The sequence below is a fragment of the Gorilla gorilla genome, chromosome 9, assembly GCF_029281585.2.
Source record: "Gorilla gorilla gorilla isolate KB3781 chromosome 9, NHGRI_mGorGor1-v2.1_pri, whole genome shotgun sequence".
NCBI lineage: Eukaryota > Metazoa > Chordata > Mammalia > Primates > Hominidae > Gorilla > Gorilla gorilla.
The window spans coordinates 70,456,231-70,472,728 of NC_073233.2; the positions used below are offsets into that span (position 1 = coordinate 70,456,231).

The 16,498-nt window shown below is 56.2% G+C and overlaps 1 protein-coding gene across 4 annotated transcripts in view; it reads right to left on the reverse strand.

Annotated features, from left to right (window-relative positions):
- Positions 1-8,548, reverse strand: part of AHNAK (AHNAK nucleoprotein) — a 111,069-nt gene extending 102,521 nt beyond the window's left edge. The window contains exon 1 of one of the 4 annotated variants that reach the window (XM_055354307.2): positions 8,159-8,332. The gene's annotated coding sequence lies outside the window, so the exon portion shown is untranslated. Of the gene's footprint in view, positions 1-7,064; positions 7,178-8,158 lie in introns of those variants that run through there. The other 3 variants (XM_063693214.1, XM_031016310.3, XM_031016311.3) reach the window with 3 other exon arrangements.
- Between the last annotated feature and the right edge of the window lie 7,950 nt (positions 8,549-16,498).

A 16,498-nucleotide genomic window follows, 5' to 3' on the forward strand; every position in this document is an offset into this window, starting at 1 on the left:
ACATCCGGAAAGTATCAACAGTCAATCAATGCATGTATACCGGCTGCCTGCATATGCCCAACACTATACTTTGCACTACAGATGGAACCAGCCAGGGATGGATACAGCTGGGCCCAGCACCTAATTACACGCTGCGTTAGACGGTGACCTCACATCACTCACGCACCCATGTGCCAGACAGGGAGATTTAAGACTCAGTTCCTGTCACAGATACACATGATGAGCAAGGTGCACTAGCTGTGACCGATTTTGCCGCAGAATATTCCAGAAGGCTTGGGAGCCTTCTAGGGGAAATGAAATATACATGGGGTCTTGAAGGTGCTACAGGTGACCTCTGAGGATGAGACTATGTCTCTTGGGAATTCGTGGGCACTTAGCAGTTCCTATCTCAGGCAGATCACAACACGGATGAAAGAGAAACACAGACCCCAGCCCCCGACAGCCATCCTCCCGTTTGACAATGCGGTGTGGACAATGTGTCTCCTTGTCAACACAGGTGCTGGCTACAAGGTGAGCAAAGACTCTGAGCCTCTGGGCTCAGGTGCAAACTGGCAAAACCACCTCCTCCCTTCCGGCTGCAGAGAAGGCTGCAACAGGAAATCACTCTGACCCTTCCCAGCATGAAACAGCAAAGCTGGGGCTTAAATGGCACATTCTCTCCCACTGTCCAGTGCTCAGCAGCCAGCCCTGCAGAAAAGGAGCCAGGCAGAGGCAGGGAAGGAAAACAGATTCCAGACTTCATCTCTCAGACAGAACTGAAGCCACCCCTTCAGATCGCCCAGACACCCCTGTCCTCCTCCTGGAGCAGGGCCCCTTTGCTCACCCCAGCATCCTGGTGCTGTGCCAGCAGCCAGCGAGGGGGAAAGAGCTAGCTGGGCCAGCTCACCCTCGCCCACACCTCGGCCCCACCCTCCCGCCCCAGTGAGTCACTGCAGCTGGCTGCAACAGCTCCAGACCTGCAAAGGGTTGAGCCTAAAACCCCAAGGACAAAGTGCCTCCTGGGCCAGACCCCCAGGTGCCAGAGGAACCAGGGCTGCCCTGCAGACAGGCAGTTGGCTTCCCTGCCAGGGCCTCAGGCAGACTCCCAGGGCAGAAGTCCCTTTTGAGGCCCAAGACAGACGTGCTACCTGCCTCAACCTAGGTGGTTCCTGAGGAGGGGAGAAACCATCCTAAGTAGACACCGATCCAATAGCCCGTGAGGACAGGAGCCATTGGACCCGAAGCTGCAGGTTGGCCCTGGCAGGGCACCCAGTGGCTTCCCGGCCAGGTGGGGCTGCCAACCACCCTGCCTGCTCTGGCTGTGGCCCTGCTGTCCTGGCACAGCCTGGAAGGACTCCCCTCTCATCTGACCTGGGCCATTCAGTTCCGCGGAAGGGCATGGAAATACTGAAGGGAATACTGAAGGAGGGGCGTGGGATACTGTGTAGCCAGGTTTCCCATTCTCTGCATTTGGGTCCCAGCCCTCAGTCTCTCCTCCACCTCTGGAGCCTGTATCAAGCCCAAGTGGTCCTTTCTTCTCCTCCCACACAAGTTAGGTTAAGTCAGGCTTTCCCCGGAGGCTGAGGGCTCTGCCCTGTTGCTACCCAAAAGAAGGTCTTTGGAGCTTTGGGGAATTCTGCACGATTCAGCCAAGTGCCATAAGCCTTCAGAGCTAGGAGAGACCTAGAGTTGTGCCACCCAACGCAGCAGCCACATGTGGCTATTTAAACTTAATCAATTAAAATTCAGTTAAATTAAAATTTTAGCTTTGGCTGCACTAGCCACATTTCAAGAGCTCAACAGCCACATGTAGCTACTGGCTACTATATTAGCGTGGACACAGAACACTTCCCCCACTGCCGAGAGTTTTATGGGATGGCACTGCCTGTTACTTAAGGATGGAGAAAGTAAGGTCCAGAGAGGTGAGAGAATGGGAGTGTGCTGGGACCCTAGTCCCAGAGCCTGCTAGCACACAGCCCGGTGGTCCACCCAACAGCCTCCCTCGTGATAGCAAGAAGCGGGACAGAGCTAGGCGTGGTGGCTCATGCCTGTAATCCCAGAACTTTGGGAGGCCAAGACACACTGATTGCTTGAACCCAGGAGTTTGAGACCAGCCTGGGCAACATGGCAAAACCCCATCTCTATAAAAAATAAAAATGTATGTTTTTTTAAATAAAAAAAGAAGGAGCAGGGCCAGAGTGGAGACCCCCTAAGGCAGAAGACTGCTTGGAGGGCAGAAAAGAATGAGATGGTGAGGCCGCTCCAGCTGCAAAGGTGAGAGCACGTATGCCTGACGCTGTGGGACAGATTGTAAGTCAGGCCAGAAGCAGCGAGAGAACAGCCCATCCTGTCACTTCAAAACTGCAAAGAGGATGTGCCGAGCAGCAGGGCTCTGCCCATACCCTGCAACTGGGGACAACGCCAAGTAGACGCAGAACTCCAGGAAGCAGATTCTTGACCCCAGCAGATGGCCTCTGCCAGGGGTGACCTCCAGAGGAGCCTCCTTCCTCCACTGCCCTCAGAGAACAGTGCCCCTTCCCCGGACGAGCCAGTATAAAGACAGCCAGGATGGAAACCGGGCCAACTGCTGCAGCAGCTAGACACAGCCCTGCAGCCAGCATCAGTGTGGAGATGACAGGAGTTGATAACACACACTCCCCCAGAGACAGGCCACAGGCCTCAGTGCCCAAATGCACCAAACCTGAGGACAAGATACACACCACAGGGGCCCATGACTGTGCATCCACCCAGCACAGGCGGGACACAGGAGGCAACCCTCCGAGGGGAAGAAAATCACCCCATCCGTGGTAGGGAAGGTACCGGCCATAGTGAAACTTCCGCCCAGCATGGCGGCACGCACATAGGCCAATCGACCCACCACACACACAAGGCCAAAGAGAAGCAGTCCTCATCCCAGGAACAAAATGACTCATGCCCAGAGTTAGAGACCCCTACCAGAGGGGAAGCCCCCAACATTCGGAACCAGGAGGAGAGGGAGGCTATTCAGAAAGACACACCCAGAAGACAGTATGGTCTGCTCTCATAAACACTCAACAGGAGGCAAAGCGGAACAGAAAGTTCCATGTTGAAAGAAAAAAGAAACCCCACACACAAGTAGAAAGAGAATTCTGCAGAGCACTCTGGTGTGCCAGGGACTGTGTTGGCAACATCCCATGCCTGGGGTCTCATTCAACTCCCAAATGATGATGCTATGTCAAAAGAATTAATATCCTTATTTCAGAGAAGTGAAAGCAGGCCCAAGAGATAAGATGACTTGCCCAAGTGTGAGACAGAGTTGAAATGCAAGCCCAGGAGTCTCTGACCCCCAAGGCCCTTGTTCCAAAGGAACAGGGGTGACATCCCTTCCAGGGCCTGGCCCTCTGAATGGACCCCCGAGGATGCAGCTGCCAGGCTTGTTTAGGAAAAAGCATTATGCCCCATTCTAACCAGAGCAGAAGTGCACAGACATCTCAAAGTCTAAGCCGGCATTAACAACTTTTACAAACCCACCTAGCTGATTCTGGGCAGTGTGCAGGGAGGAGGGGCAGGTTAGGGAGGTGGAATTACCAGGAAGAATTAGATGAACATGTTGCAAAACACATGCAACTTGGGCATCTTCAAAGAAAGGCACACAAGCACACACACACACACACACACACACACATACACACCATTAGTACACGGAGACCCTCAGCCCCATTCTCCACTCTACACAGCCCAGGGCAGCCTGCAGCCCCAGCCAGACTTCAACGGCTCACAATAGACAGTTGTCCTGCAGGTCCCTACACCTGTTTACCTGGCGCCTGTGTCCCTTGAGCCTGCACCTCCCCCTCTGTGTGTGCACCTGCCTGGCCTCCTCCCTGCTCCCTGCCCTTAGGAGAGGGAGGCGCCAGCCCAGCCACAACTCCCACCAGGAGGAAGTTTTTCCATCCTTGTCATTCCAGCCCTCCCCTCCCCATCACCCCCTTCCCCTGGCCCCTCACATCATGCTGACTTCCAGGGCAGCCCTTACACCCCAACCTCAGCCAGCTGGTTGCTTTCTGACTCTGCTGTGACGCCTTTCTCCATCTTTCTCTACCCCAGCCACGCACAGCCCCATCCCATGCTACAGTGAGCTTGGAAGCCCTGAAGCTCCAAGCTCTCACTTCCAGCAGTGAGGGAGATTCCCTCTTCCCTCCCTGGCCAGGAGGGACTCTGCAATCCTTGTGAAAGGGGGCTGGGGACAGCCTATGATCCAGTGGGGAGTCCCCACACCTGGACACAGGAGCAGGGAAGAGTGGGCCTTTACCCAGAACCACTGGGATTAAGACACCAACTCTGAGGGTGGCGTCCTATAGGAGAGGGGGTGGAGCAGAACGCTTGGTCTTGCCCTGTGGGGTAGATTACTGTTTGGAAGCTGCCTGTCTGCCCCACCCAAGGCCGGGATCTGGGGAGGGCGCTGCTTGCTCTCCCCCCAGCGGTCGGACCACGCTACTGCAGGGGCGTGGGGCCAGGCCGCTCCGGCTCTGTCGCTGAAGAGCTACCCCCGAGCCCCGCCAGGACACGTAGCTGTAGACGGGATCAGCTCCAGGCACTTCCCCTTCCCCCAGAACCTCCGCTCCAGCCCCCGGGGGACCGGGCAGGATGCCCCTCCCTGACAGGCCGTGTGCAGTGCCTTGCTTAGCCTGCTCAGCTGGGGCCTGCACCCCTAAGGCTGTCCTCAACCTCCCAAAGGCTTCTGGACACAAACTGCGGGTGTGGACATGTCCAGGACCGAGAAACTCACTTCAGTCCTTACCTACAACCCCTACGGGCCCGCAGGAAACCTCCACCACCAGAGCAGAATGCCACTGCCATCCTCTGCCTCCAAGCCCGATGACAACGCAGGCAGAGGTGACACATCCAGGCACGCCACAAGGGGAAGACCTTCATTCACAACCAGTGGGATACTCTCTCACAGGCAATGACACACACCTCACTCAGAGACACAAGCTGTGACATGGTGGTCACAAGGACCTAAAGCCACAGTGGGACGACACCTGCAATGCTATCAGTGACCTACCTAAGACTGCCAGCGACAGCTCAGCCATAGCCCTGGTGGGAACTGAGGCCAGCAGGGAGGAAAAGGGGCTTCATTCCTTCGGAATCCTCCTGTGGCCCACCCACGTGCCCCCCACACTCCCTCGGGCACACCCAGGAACGCTGGAAATTGCTCGTGCTCAGGAAGCCTTGGGAGTCCCACCGGATGGCCTGAGCCCAGGGAAATGCCAGCCTGGATGAATCGATGGGGGACGAAGAGAAGTCAGAAGGCCCTCGATCCCTGCCACTGCCACCACCCAAGCGGCACATTCTAAATCATCCCCAGCGGCCATCACCCTTCCTCAAACCTAAGCGTGCACAGCACGGGGCCAGCCCAGCTCCGGGGAGAGAAACTCTGGGGCCTCCGGAATGGTGGGGGAGAGAGCCACACTGTTCCCATGAGGAGTAGGACTAGCTCTCCCGGTCTGTCTCTCTGTCTGTCTCCAGGCGGTTCCCAAGTTCTAAAGAAGGTGGTGACCACACCCCAGAGCCCCACACACCCCTCCGCCCCCACGGCTTTGCCCCAACCCCTCGAACCAGCTCCTCAGGCTCAGGGTGACCGGCTCTGCCAGGACCCACCAGCCAATTCCAAGTTGAGCAAAAGAATCCAGCCTGGCAGCACCGCCACCTTTCCCCAGGACTTCCTGAGGGCTAAGATGACTCTGGGGACCCCCAGCCAACTCCGTACCCTGGGCTGACGCTGGACCTTCTCCCTCAACAGGTCCCGGTGTCCCACCCTGGCCCTGGACCATGTCTGGCTGCCACAAGTCCTCAGCTCCGAGGGGTCGGCTCCTCAAGGAGTTCCCAGACCAGGACCCCTGAATCGCTGCTGTGGGCCTCCATATCAGCCCGCATGACTTATGTGGCTCCCCATGTGTCCCTGTTCTCTGACCAGTGTCCCTGTGCATAACCTCTTAGGGACAAAGGCTTTAGAGAGGGGCTCAGACACCCTCTAACCCACATTCCCACAGCCCCCAAACCCTGCGACCTCTCCTAGCTCCACTCTTATCCTCCTAGCTCCTCTCCCACCCTCCCTCACCCCAAAGCTCACAGCTCAGAGCAAAGAGGTGCCCCTAACTTGGGGGCTCCCCTGTCCTCCCCATTCTGCACAGGCCACTATCCACGCGGTGGGGGGTGGGCGGCCCCGCTGTCCCTAAGGACTGGAGAAGGAAGCTTCCCACATTCAGCTTCTGAAAGGAAGTGAGTGCCACACCCTGCCCCTGGGATTTCCCTCACGGGGCGGGGATGAAAGCGAGATCTCTACCCTGAATTACAGCCAGTATAAGTGCAGGGGCCCTTAAATGCCTTCCCCCACTCTCAGCTTCACTGCTGCAGCCCCTCACTGTATTCCACAAAATCAACCCAACACCTACCATGCGCTAGGCTGTGCTGGGAAGGGCAAGCAGAGAGCAGGAGCCCTGCAACCCGAGGTTGGATTCTAATGAAGACGAGTTCGAAACCAGTATTTACTGAGCGCCCAGCGCTGTGATGCAGACACAGAGGTAGATATCTCGGTCCCTTTTCCTCCGGAGACTCCGGGTCATTCTCTAAGGTCCTGACTGACTTGGGAGGCTCCCACACTGCCTTTCCACAAATCCCCTCCACAGAGCAGGGCACTCTGCAGCGACCGCACGCTCCCTGGGAGCACCTCACTGCCACGGTCGCCGCGGCGGGAGCCACACCCTGCGAAACCGGCAAGCACACACATCGCACACAACCCTCAGTGGCCTCATTGTGCAGAGGGGCCAGAGCCGTTCCCCACCTTGTTGTGGGGGCTCGGCTACAGCTGAGAACACCCATCTGCCCCCTCCGCACCCCTCCCAGCAAGGGGCACTGCCAGCCCTGTGTGGGCCCCTGGAGTCCCTCATGGTCAGCGCCGCCAAGGGGCTGCGCCCCCACATCCCGGCCTGGGCACTGCTGGGGGGGCGACCAGCCCTGCCAGGGGCGGCCCAGGCCCTCGCACACTGCACAAACACCCCCCCTCCCCTTGCATGGGAAAGCCTTACATAACACAGCTCTGCACACACCCTAAGCACGCTGCCTTTCCAACTCTAGGCGAGACCTCGCTTCGGGCCCCCTCTCCTGGCGCGCACCGCTGGAGCGCAGGGTTCCAGCGAGCGCAGCTTAGCCCTCCTCCCACGCCAAGCCAGGCTCCTGCCCCCAACTCCCACACACAGCCCCTTCCTCCTCCCCTTTGCCCCTCACCACTCCTCCCCGAGTTCTGGTTTGAATTAGTCACCGGCTCCAACCACCACATTCCTCAGGCTGCTGGCGCCGGGCCAGGCTCTGGGGCGGGGGCCATCTCGCCAGGACGGGTTTGGGAGTGGGGTGGGGGGAAAGCGCCGCCTCCGGAGGGGAAGGGGCGGTCCCGAGGACTGGGCCGCCGCAGCGCACCCCCCTCCTTGCCCACCTCAGCATAGGAATCTCCCTAATTTTGTCCCCCTCCCCACCCATCCCGCTGGGAGGCGCATTGCAAACTTCCAGGTTCCGCGGCCCGAGAGGAAGGTTTTCTGGAGCGGGGAACACGGAGGGGCAAGGCTAGGGCGGGGCAGCTGGAGGAGGCTGAGGGGCTGGTGGTACAGAACAGGGTGGGGCCTGGACGACTCGGGACGCGGTTAGGGGCAGAGGTGCAGGGAGCGCGGAAGGACAGCCGAGGGGGCGCACGGTGCGGGGTCGCGGAGGCGTGGAGGCGCGGGGGGCCGCGGCGGCGATCTCGGAAATTTCCCCTCCAGTAAACATGGGATACGAACGGAGCAGCCCCCGAGCCACCGCCCCATGCAAGGAGAGGAGGTGGGACAGAGGCCACCAGGCCCGGAACGGGGCGCCCTGCCTTGCAGTGGAGCCAACAGTCCGCCCTCCGGAGAAATAAAGAGTGGAGCAAAGCACTTCGGAGCGATTTTCCAACTTTAACCAACTTGCGCCCCAACTCCAGAGGCAGAACTCCGCTCCCAGAGAGCGACGCGTCGCCGCCCCGGGTGGCCCCGCTTGCTCCAAACTGCTTGAATCCTCACAGTGACACCCCCAACAACGCGCCCTGCCGGAGCGCCGCAACCCACCTCCCCGCGACCCGCCCTTGGTGCCCCGGACCCCGATGGCGCCACGGTGCGCCTGGCGCCCCTACCTGAGGGCTCAGCCCTAGGGCACGGCCATAGCCGGCGCGAGGCCCAAGGCTGCGGTGCTGCGGCTACTGGCGGCGACGAGCCCCGTTCCGGGCGGGTCTGGCAGGGCGGGCGGTGCAGTCCCCGCGGCAGAGCAGCTCCGAGTGGCCGGGCCCCCGTGCGCGGAGGCGGCTCTTGTAACTCCGGCTCGGGCGGGCGGGTCTGCCCGGAGCTGTGGGGAGAGGGCGGGGCCGGGCGGGGCCGGAGCGGGGCTGGGACTGGCGAGCGGGGCAGACCCTGGAGGGACCCGGGAGTGGGCTGCTGGGGAGGGGGGCCGCTGGGGGACGCGGGGACATTCTTTCCCCCCCTCCCCGCATCCACTGCCCCCTGTCCTGTCCCGGACCTGGATCTGCTCTCCAACATGTGCACTGTGTGGCTTCATTGGCAAGAAACTCCTGCAGGCTCCCTGGGCTCACGCTCACAGCTGGAACTGCGAATCAACTTATTTTGCAGGAAGGGCCTGGGGGCTCTGAAGGTGGCTAGGTGATTCAGCCGCGACCGTCAGCCTGCTCCGGACCTTTGAGTTTTCTCTCAGCTTAGGCAACTACACTTCAGATCCCAGGCCCCAGCCTCCTTGCTTGGTTCCCAAGCTCCGTGCTGCCGCGCCCATTTCTCGCGTTCTCTCTTTCTGGGGGCCCCTCCGTCCATATCCGCACAGAACTGGCTTGGATTTCCACCCCCCAGGAGCCGGGGTCACCAGTGCCTCGCGCACCGCGGTGCTGCGCAGGCCGCGGGCATACGGGGGTGAGGACCCCGGGCGTTGGACAGCGGACCCGACGCCCACCTTCCTCTCCAGACTCCTGCCCCCAGGAGCCAGAGCCCCAGCGCTTCCTCTGCTTCCCATTCCTTCTCTGAGCGCCGCACCCCCCCCCCCTCCCCACTTGCGGGACGCTGAGTCTCCTAATTTACAGCCATTTCCCACAGCCACTTCTAACTACATCGAGATTTTATTAAACGTTTAATGATGGGGTGCGGGGGCCTTCTGGCTACACACTCCCCTCCACACTCCCTTTCTCTTCTCCCTCATGAGTCCTTTTATCCTCCCTCCTAGGTGGCCACCCACTGCCCGCTCCAAGCCAGTTTCCCCTCCTTCCCAAATGCTGGGAAAGAGAGACCCCAGGCTGGGGAACTAAGGAGACCTGGCCAAGGCAGGAGCGCCCTCCTTGCTGCAAGATCATGAGTGGGCTGGAGCTGAGACCAGCTCGGCCCTGTCCTCTGAAATGGCAAACATGTTTACAGGCTAAAAATACCCAGCAGTCAACTCTGCTGCCAGCCCTGGGGGCTGTGTCCAGGTCCAGTTACCGGCACAGAGTACAGGCCGTGGGGGAGGGAAGAGACAGCCAGAGGAACCACAGACATGGGCACTCATATAATGGACACAGAAAGGTGGAGCCGCATGTGCAGACATCCAGACAGGCAGAGACATGTGAAAACACAAAGCGGAGACTTGGGCACCAGCATTTTCTCTTGCTCTCTCTAATACACACACACAGGTGCCCAGATAATGACTCAACCCCATGGCAGAGGCAGCCTCGCCACAACACATCCCAAGCACACAGTCACAGACTCACACTTTCCCAAGAATCACCTGCTCCCCCATTTTGTTCTGCATCCCTTTCCTAGCACCTACCTTATTTAAAGAAAAAACAAATCTAAAACTTTTGAGCTATAGAACACTTAAAAAAAAAATTACCAAGGCCAGGCACGATGCCTCACACCTGTAATTCCAGCACTTTGGGAAGCCAAGGCAGGTGGATCACTTGAGCTCAGGAGTTCGAGACCAGCCTGGCCAACATAGTGAAACCCCGCCTCGACTAAAAATACAAAAATTAGCAGGGCATGGTGGCGCAGCCTGTAATCCCAGCTGCTCAGGAAGCTAAGGCAGGAGAATCCCTTAAACTTGGGAGGCAGAGGTTGCAGTGAGCCAAGATCGTGCCACTGCAGTCCAGCCTGGGTGACAGAGCGAGACTCCATCTCAAAAAAAAAAAAAGTACAATAAAACACAGACTTCTCCCTCCTCCCCTATCACAGTCCCTCTTCCCAAAAGTAACCATTGTTAACAGTTTACCAAAGGATTTTTAACTTTATGGAATGAATCATCATCTCGTTCCTTGAAAGAGCAAATGTTCCCAGTGCATATTAAAACAGGAGTTGATTCACACCTAGGTTGGAAACACAGGGTATCTGCAAAAAGGGCTAAGGGGGCGTGGGGGGCTGTTAGAGCAGAAAAGGAAGAAGAGCACGGAAAGGCGTGGACGCTGTGTCTTCGCCTCGACTGGGCTAGATCGGCCCCCAGGATCCAAACAGCAGAGGCCAGAGTCCCAGGCTCAGAGCCAACTTATCTGCTCCATTGTTTGTTCTGGCCACCCTCTTGGTCAACAGGGAAGAAGGCAGGAGGGAGGGGTTGGTTTTTGAAGCAGCCCCAGAGCAGAGATCACTGTCCAGGTACTTCATTCAGGGATATGAATGTCAAGATTACCTGGTGGGGGGTTAGTTCTGAGGACTGGCTCTTGTCTCATTCCAGACTGGAGGGCTAGAGAAGGCTTAACCTCAACCTACCCTCTAAAAAACCATGATCCTGGCCGGGGGCGGTGGCTCACGCTTGTAATCTCAGCACTTTGGGAGGCTGAGCGGGGGCAGATCACGAGGTCAAGAGATCGAGACCATCCCGGCCAACATGGTGAAACCCCGTCTTTCCTAAAAATATAAAAATTAGCACTTTGGGAGGCCAAGGCAGGCGGATCACCTGAGGTCAGGAGTTCAAGACCAGCCTGGGCAACATGGTGAAACCCCGTATCTACTCAAAATACAAAAATTAGCTGGGCATGGTGGTGTGCGCCTGTAGTCCCAGCTACTCGGGAGGCTGAGGCAGGAGAATCGCTTGAACCCAGGAGGTGGAGGTTGCAGCGAGCTGAGATCATGCCACTGCACTCCAGTCTGACAACAGAGCGAGACTCTGTCTTAAAAAAAAAAATGATCCTGCAGGCTGGAACAGAGGTGGGGTTTCCTAAGACTGCCACCTCAGCCCAGGGGAGGGGAATATTTTCAAAAGTTTTCAGTGGTGTAAGTGGAGAAACGCACACTTTTAGAAACTTCTGCCAACTCTTCTCCTTCTGCCCGCTGGTGTAGCCTCCCCCACACCCCCTCCCAAAACTACCTTAATATGATTGTGTCTGATCCTGCAGCAGCTACTTTCGTTGGTTTTTTTTTGTTTTGTTTTGTTTTGTTTTGTTTTTTGAGAGGGAGTCTCGCTCTGTTGCCAAGCCTGGACTGCAGTGGCGTGATCTCGGCTCACTGCAGTCTCCACCTCTGGGTTCAAGTGATTATCCTTCCTCATTCTCCCAAGTAGCTGGACTACAGTCGTGTGCCACCATGCCTGGCTAATTTTTGTATTTTTTAGTAGAGATGGGGTTTCACCATGTTGGCCAGGGTGGTCTCAAACTCCTGACCTCAGGTGATCGCTGCCCACTTCAGCCTCCCAAAGCGCTGGGATTACAGGCATGAGCCACTTTGTCAGGAGCTACTTTCATCTGTCAGCTCATTTAATCCTTGCACACCCTGGGAGGGAAGCACTTAGTGAGGAATGGTCTCAGAAAGGGTTCGTGATTTACCTAAAATCGCACAACTCACAGAGGCAAGAGTCAAAGCTTCCGCTAGCATTTAAGCCTCATGAGGACAGGGTTCTTTCTTCTCTGCTGTATGCTTTGTGCCTAGATTAACTGATTTTTTGTTTTGTTTTGTTTTTTTGCTTGTTTTTTTTGAGACAGTCTCTCTCTGTCGCCCAGGATGGAGTGCAGTGGAGCATTTATGGCTCACTGCAGCCTCAACCTCTCAAGCTCAAGTGATCCTCCCACCTTAGTCTCCCAAGTAGCTGGGACTACAGACACACACCATCATGCTCAGCTAATTTTTTTTTTTTTTTTGGTAGAGATAGGGTCTCACTATGTTGCCCAGGCTGGTCTTGAACTCCTGGGCTTGAGCAATCCTCCCACCTCAGCCTCCCAAAGTGCTGGGATTATAGGTGTGAGCCACCGCACCCCAGCCCCTCATGCCTAGAGCACTGACTGACACATAGCAATCACTCAAGAGCATGTTTCAAATGAATGAATGAACTCCAGGTATAACTAGCTCCAAAGCCCTTGCCTTTTCTACAATAGATAGCACCCTGCATCCCAGGCTGTCACAACTTCCTCTGGCTCTCAGCCCCCAGGGAGCAATTCCTCTACTTGTGGGTCTTTCTTGCAGCTACCCAAACATTTATTGTGTGTCCAATATGGGGTTGGGGAACTGTGGTGGTGGTGGAAGCAATAGAGACCTTGGCAAGATGGAATCCCAGCAAAAAGCTCAGTCCAGGAGGAAACGGCTCCAATACCCCTTTACCTTGTCCTTTGAATTCCTTGGAGGTCCTATGCCTCCAAAGAATTGGAGTTATCTTTCCTACCATGTATTTTACACAGCTACTCCCCCACCAGCACCCCCCCGACACACTAAGTTTTGGGTGTTTTTTGTTGTTTTGTTGTTGTTGTGGTGGTGGTGGTGGTTGTTTTGAGATGGAGTCTAGCTCTGTTGCCCAGGCTGGAGTGCAGTGACGCGATCTTGGCTCATCTTGGCTCACTGCAACCTCTGCCTCCTGGGTTCAAACGATTCTCCTGCCTCAGCCTCCCGAGTAGCTGGGATTATAGGTGCGCGCCACCACGCCTGGCTAATTTTTGTATTTTTAGTAGAGATGGAGTTTCACCGTGCTGGCCAGGCTGGTCTCGAACTCCTGACCTCATAATCCGCTTGCCTCAGCCTCCCAAAGTGCTGGGATTACAAGCGTGAGCCACCACACCTGGCCTGTTTTTTGTTTGTTTTTACACACCATGTTTTATAAGGAGTATTAAGGAGTTCCTTCGGTCCCTACTTTGCAAAGAAAACCTCCATCTTCTCGAAGGTTTAGACTCCTCTGTGATATAAAGTAAAGGCTTTCCTCTTATAAGAGGGAGGTCAGCCCTGCCACTAGTGCTCCACCACCATTCAGAGGGAGCTGGTACCACGGTGCTCCACACACACTGCCAAAGCTGGATGAGCTCTAGGACTTGTCATCACAGGGATACCCCAGCTTCCCCAGAAGTGACACTGCCTCCCTGGGGAGTGGGGGAGGTTCCCTGATATGTACCTGTTTTGCGTGTGTGTGTATGTGTCAGTTTGTGTGTGTGTGCGCGCGTCTGTAATGAACCTTGGGCTCTTCTGTTGCCAGGCAACATGCCTCTATTTTGTTCCTATTATGCCTGTTTCCATAGTAACCACAAAGGGGAGCTCTGTGGGCAGGCCCCTGGCCAGGGGATTCCCCTTCCCCTCCCTTCTCTCCACAGTCCCCTTTTCTGAAATCAGCATGTTACAGGGAAGAAAAGAGGTTGACTGCTCAAAGGGTAATCTCAGTTTCTGATCCCAGAAGGGAAATGAAGTGTGTGGTCTGTTTGCAGTCTCTTTAGAAGCAGACTTTTCCCCCAATGAAGGTTCTTTTGCATGATATTCTTAGAAGCAGAAAAATGGGCTGTGCCTGGTGGCTCACGCCTGTAATCCCAGCACTTTGGGAGGCCAAGGTGGGTGGATCACTTGAGGTCAGCAGCTCGAGACCAGCCTGACCAACCTGGTGAAACCCCGTCTCTACAAAAAATACAAAATTAGCCGGACGTGGTGGCGCACGCCTGTAAACCCAGCTACTCGGGAGGCTGAGGCAGAAGAATTGCTTGAACCTGAGAGGCGGAGGTTACAGTGAGCCGAGATTGCGCCACTGCACTCCAGCATGGGCAAGAAGAGCAAAACTCTGTCTCAAAAAAAAAAAAAAAAGAAGAAGCAGCAGCAAAGAAATGACTGTTAACCCTTCTTAGCACCATCTGGGATCTCCCAGACCCCGCCTCCACCCCATACACACACCAGCCCAGGGATTAGCATCCCTGCCAAACAGGCCCTTCTCCATTCACTTCCGTCACTTCCTAATCTGTCATTGTCCACCCCACCCCCCAACAGCAAATCTATCTGGTGATTCTGGAATCCAAACATTATTTCCTAAGCAATTCTCAAGCCCCAAACCCTTAACCCTACCCAAAAATATAAAGCCAAGTAAAATCATCCTTCCCCAGCTCAATTCAAATCCCAGCCTGTATTTAAACTTCAAGCTTCAAATAAGGAGTTCCTGAATTTCTTAGATCAGAGAGCTTTGATACACAGAAACTCTCCAATTACACTCAGTCCTAATGAAATCTTCAAGCCCAACCAGAACCCAAGTTAAAGGTGGTTAGAGAACAAGAGACACGAGGCTGTCTCCAGAGTTCCGTCTGGGAGGAAAGAAGGCAAAGAAAGACTGTCCAGGCAGGTGGAAGGGAAAGAAATTGGGCAGAGAGAGTGGGGCAGGTGGACACAATGGGTCATGGCTGGATTTCAGGCAGAGTTAGGGGTGTGGGAATGCTGTAGGGCAATAAGAGGAGATGCAGACCCGAGATTAAGGAAAAGAAGCGACAAGACATGACTGCATGAGGCTGTGAAGGAAGGAGGGAGGGAGAGAGAGAAAACAGAAGAGCTCAGCACTGAGCTAAGGACTGGGCGGGCTGAGTTGTAAACAGGAGCCGAGGGAGGGAGTTGGAGTAAACGGAGCAGCCAACGCCCCAGCCAGCTCCCCTCCCCAGCGGGGAGCAGGGAGGGAGGGGCTGAGGAAGTGGGGAACACCACCTCCTCGCCCCTTTCTTGGAATCTGCTTTTCTCCTGTCCTTTCCAACTTCCTCTGCCTTTCCCCCAGCTTCCTGGGGAAAGAGAGACCAGCCTGGGTTTCCCTCTCTCCTCTGCTTACAGTTCCCTAAGTCCAGTTGAAGGAGATCAGGCTGAGCAGGGAAGGAAGGGCCTAGGCTGCCCAGAGCCTGAGTCACCACATAGTTGAGGTTCCTGTCACTCGAAGTCCCGCCTCTGTTACACTCCGTGCCCTGTGCCCGCCCCAGGACTTGGATCGCTACATCTGACCCTGGCCCCAGGGCTAGCTCCACTTCCACGCTCCTTACCAAGCTACCCTTACCAAGCTACGGGTGCAGGAAGCCTTTAGATGCCTCGCTCTCCCTGCCCCTCCACACTTGGTATGCTGCGTCCACCACCCTTATCCCTCAGCATTTGAGGGTAGCATCCTCCTGCTCAGCTTTGGAGCAGAAGTGACTCAGTGAGTGACTGCAAGGATTGTGGAAAAGCTCGGATGCACCCTTGATAAGTCATTTCACCTCTCTGGGCTCCAGTTTCCCCACTGGTAAAATAAAGGGTTATTAGAGACGGTCTCTGGCAGTCCCTGCAAGAGGTACATTCTGTATGTCTGAGTCAAAGAGACGGGTAATTACTATTGAAGAGTGGGATAAAAGGGGCGTGTTTGCTAACCCCTGTCCTAACAGTAGGAGTGGGTAGGGTGGGGCAGGGCAGGGCAGGGCTGGGCACAGGACCTGCCACCATAGGGCAGCCAACACCCTAGGCGTCTTGGTGACTCAGGTCCCACATGGAAGAAGAGCCGGAAAGCACGCCATGGGTCCCCTGTGAGTCAGGGGAAATGCGGATCTCCCTGAAGGATGACTGCCTGGGTTCCCGCTATAACCAACTATCCTTCCACCTTGAAAGTCTCCCAGGATGGGTATCGTAAGCTCATCATTCCACCTCCCTGGCCTGCTCAGCAGCTTCCACCCCTCCTGCCTGACCTTGGCAGCCCTTCTTCCCTCAGCCCTGAACTCTAGAGCCCTCCTTACCCTCTGACAGCTCCCCCTGCCCTACCACATTCCCTCCTTCACCCCTTGGCTCTGCCCATCCTCACCATCCACCCCATCCCAGCAGAGCCCGCCAGATGATTGCAAAAGGGCTGAGCCAGCAGAGAGGCCTTCACATGACAGCTGTTCCTGCTGCAGAGGGGAGGGGGCAGCTGGGAGTGGAGGCACATTCCATGGGAGATCCTATCAGAAATAGCCCCAAACCCTAACTGACCATCTGCCCCAATGATCTGCACATCGCCCATTCAATAGGCTTGCCTCAAAATCCTGAGGAAATCAAGAAAACAAAGAGGGGTGGAGAAGGGAGGGGCCTAGGGGAGTGAAGAGAGCCCAGGAACATTGAGACGGGGTTGCCAGGACATCACCACTGAGCCAGTACCACCAGCCCAAGGTATTCTCCCTCTAATGGGAGATTCAACTGATGGCAGTGCTGCCCTCCAGCACCCCCCACCATACCCTACACTCCACCCATCCCTTGGGTGCTGAGGCACTGGGACACCCCAGTAATTCCCCTGGAGTAAAACAACAGCC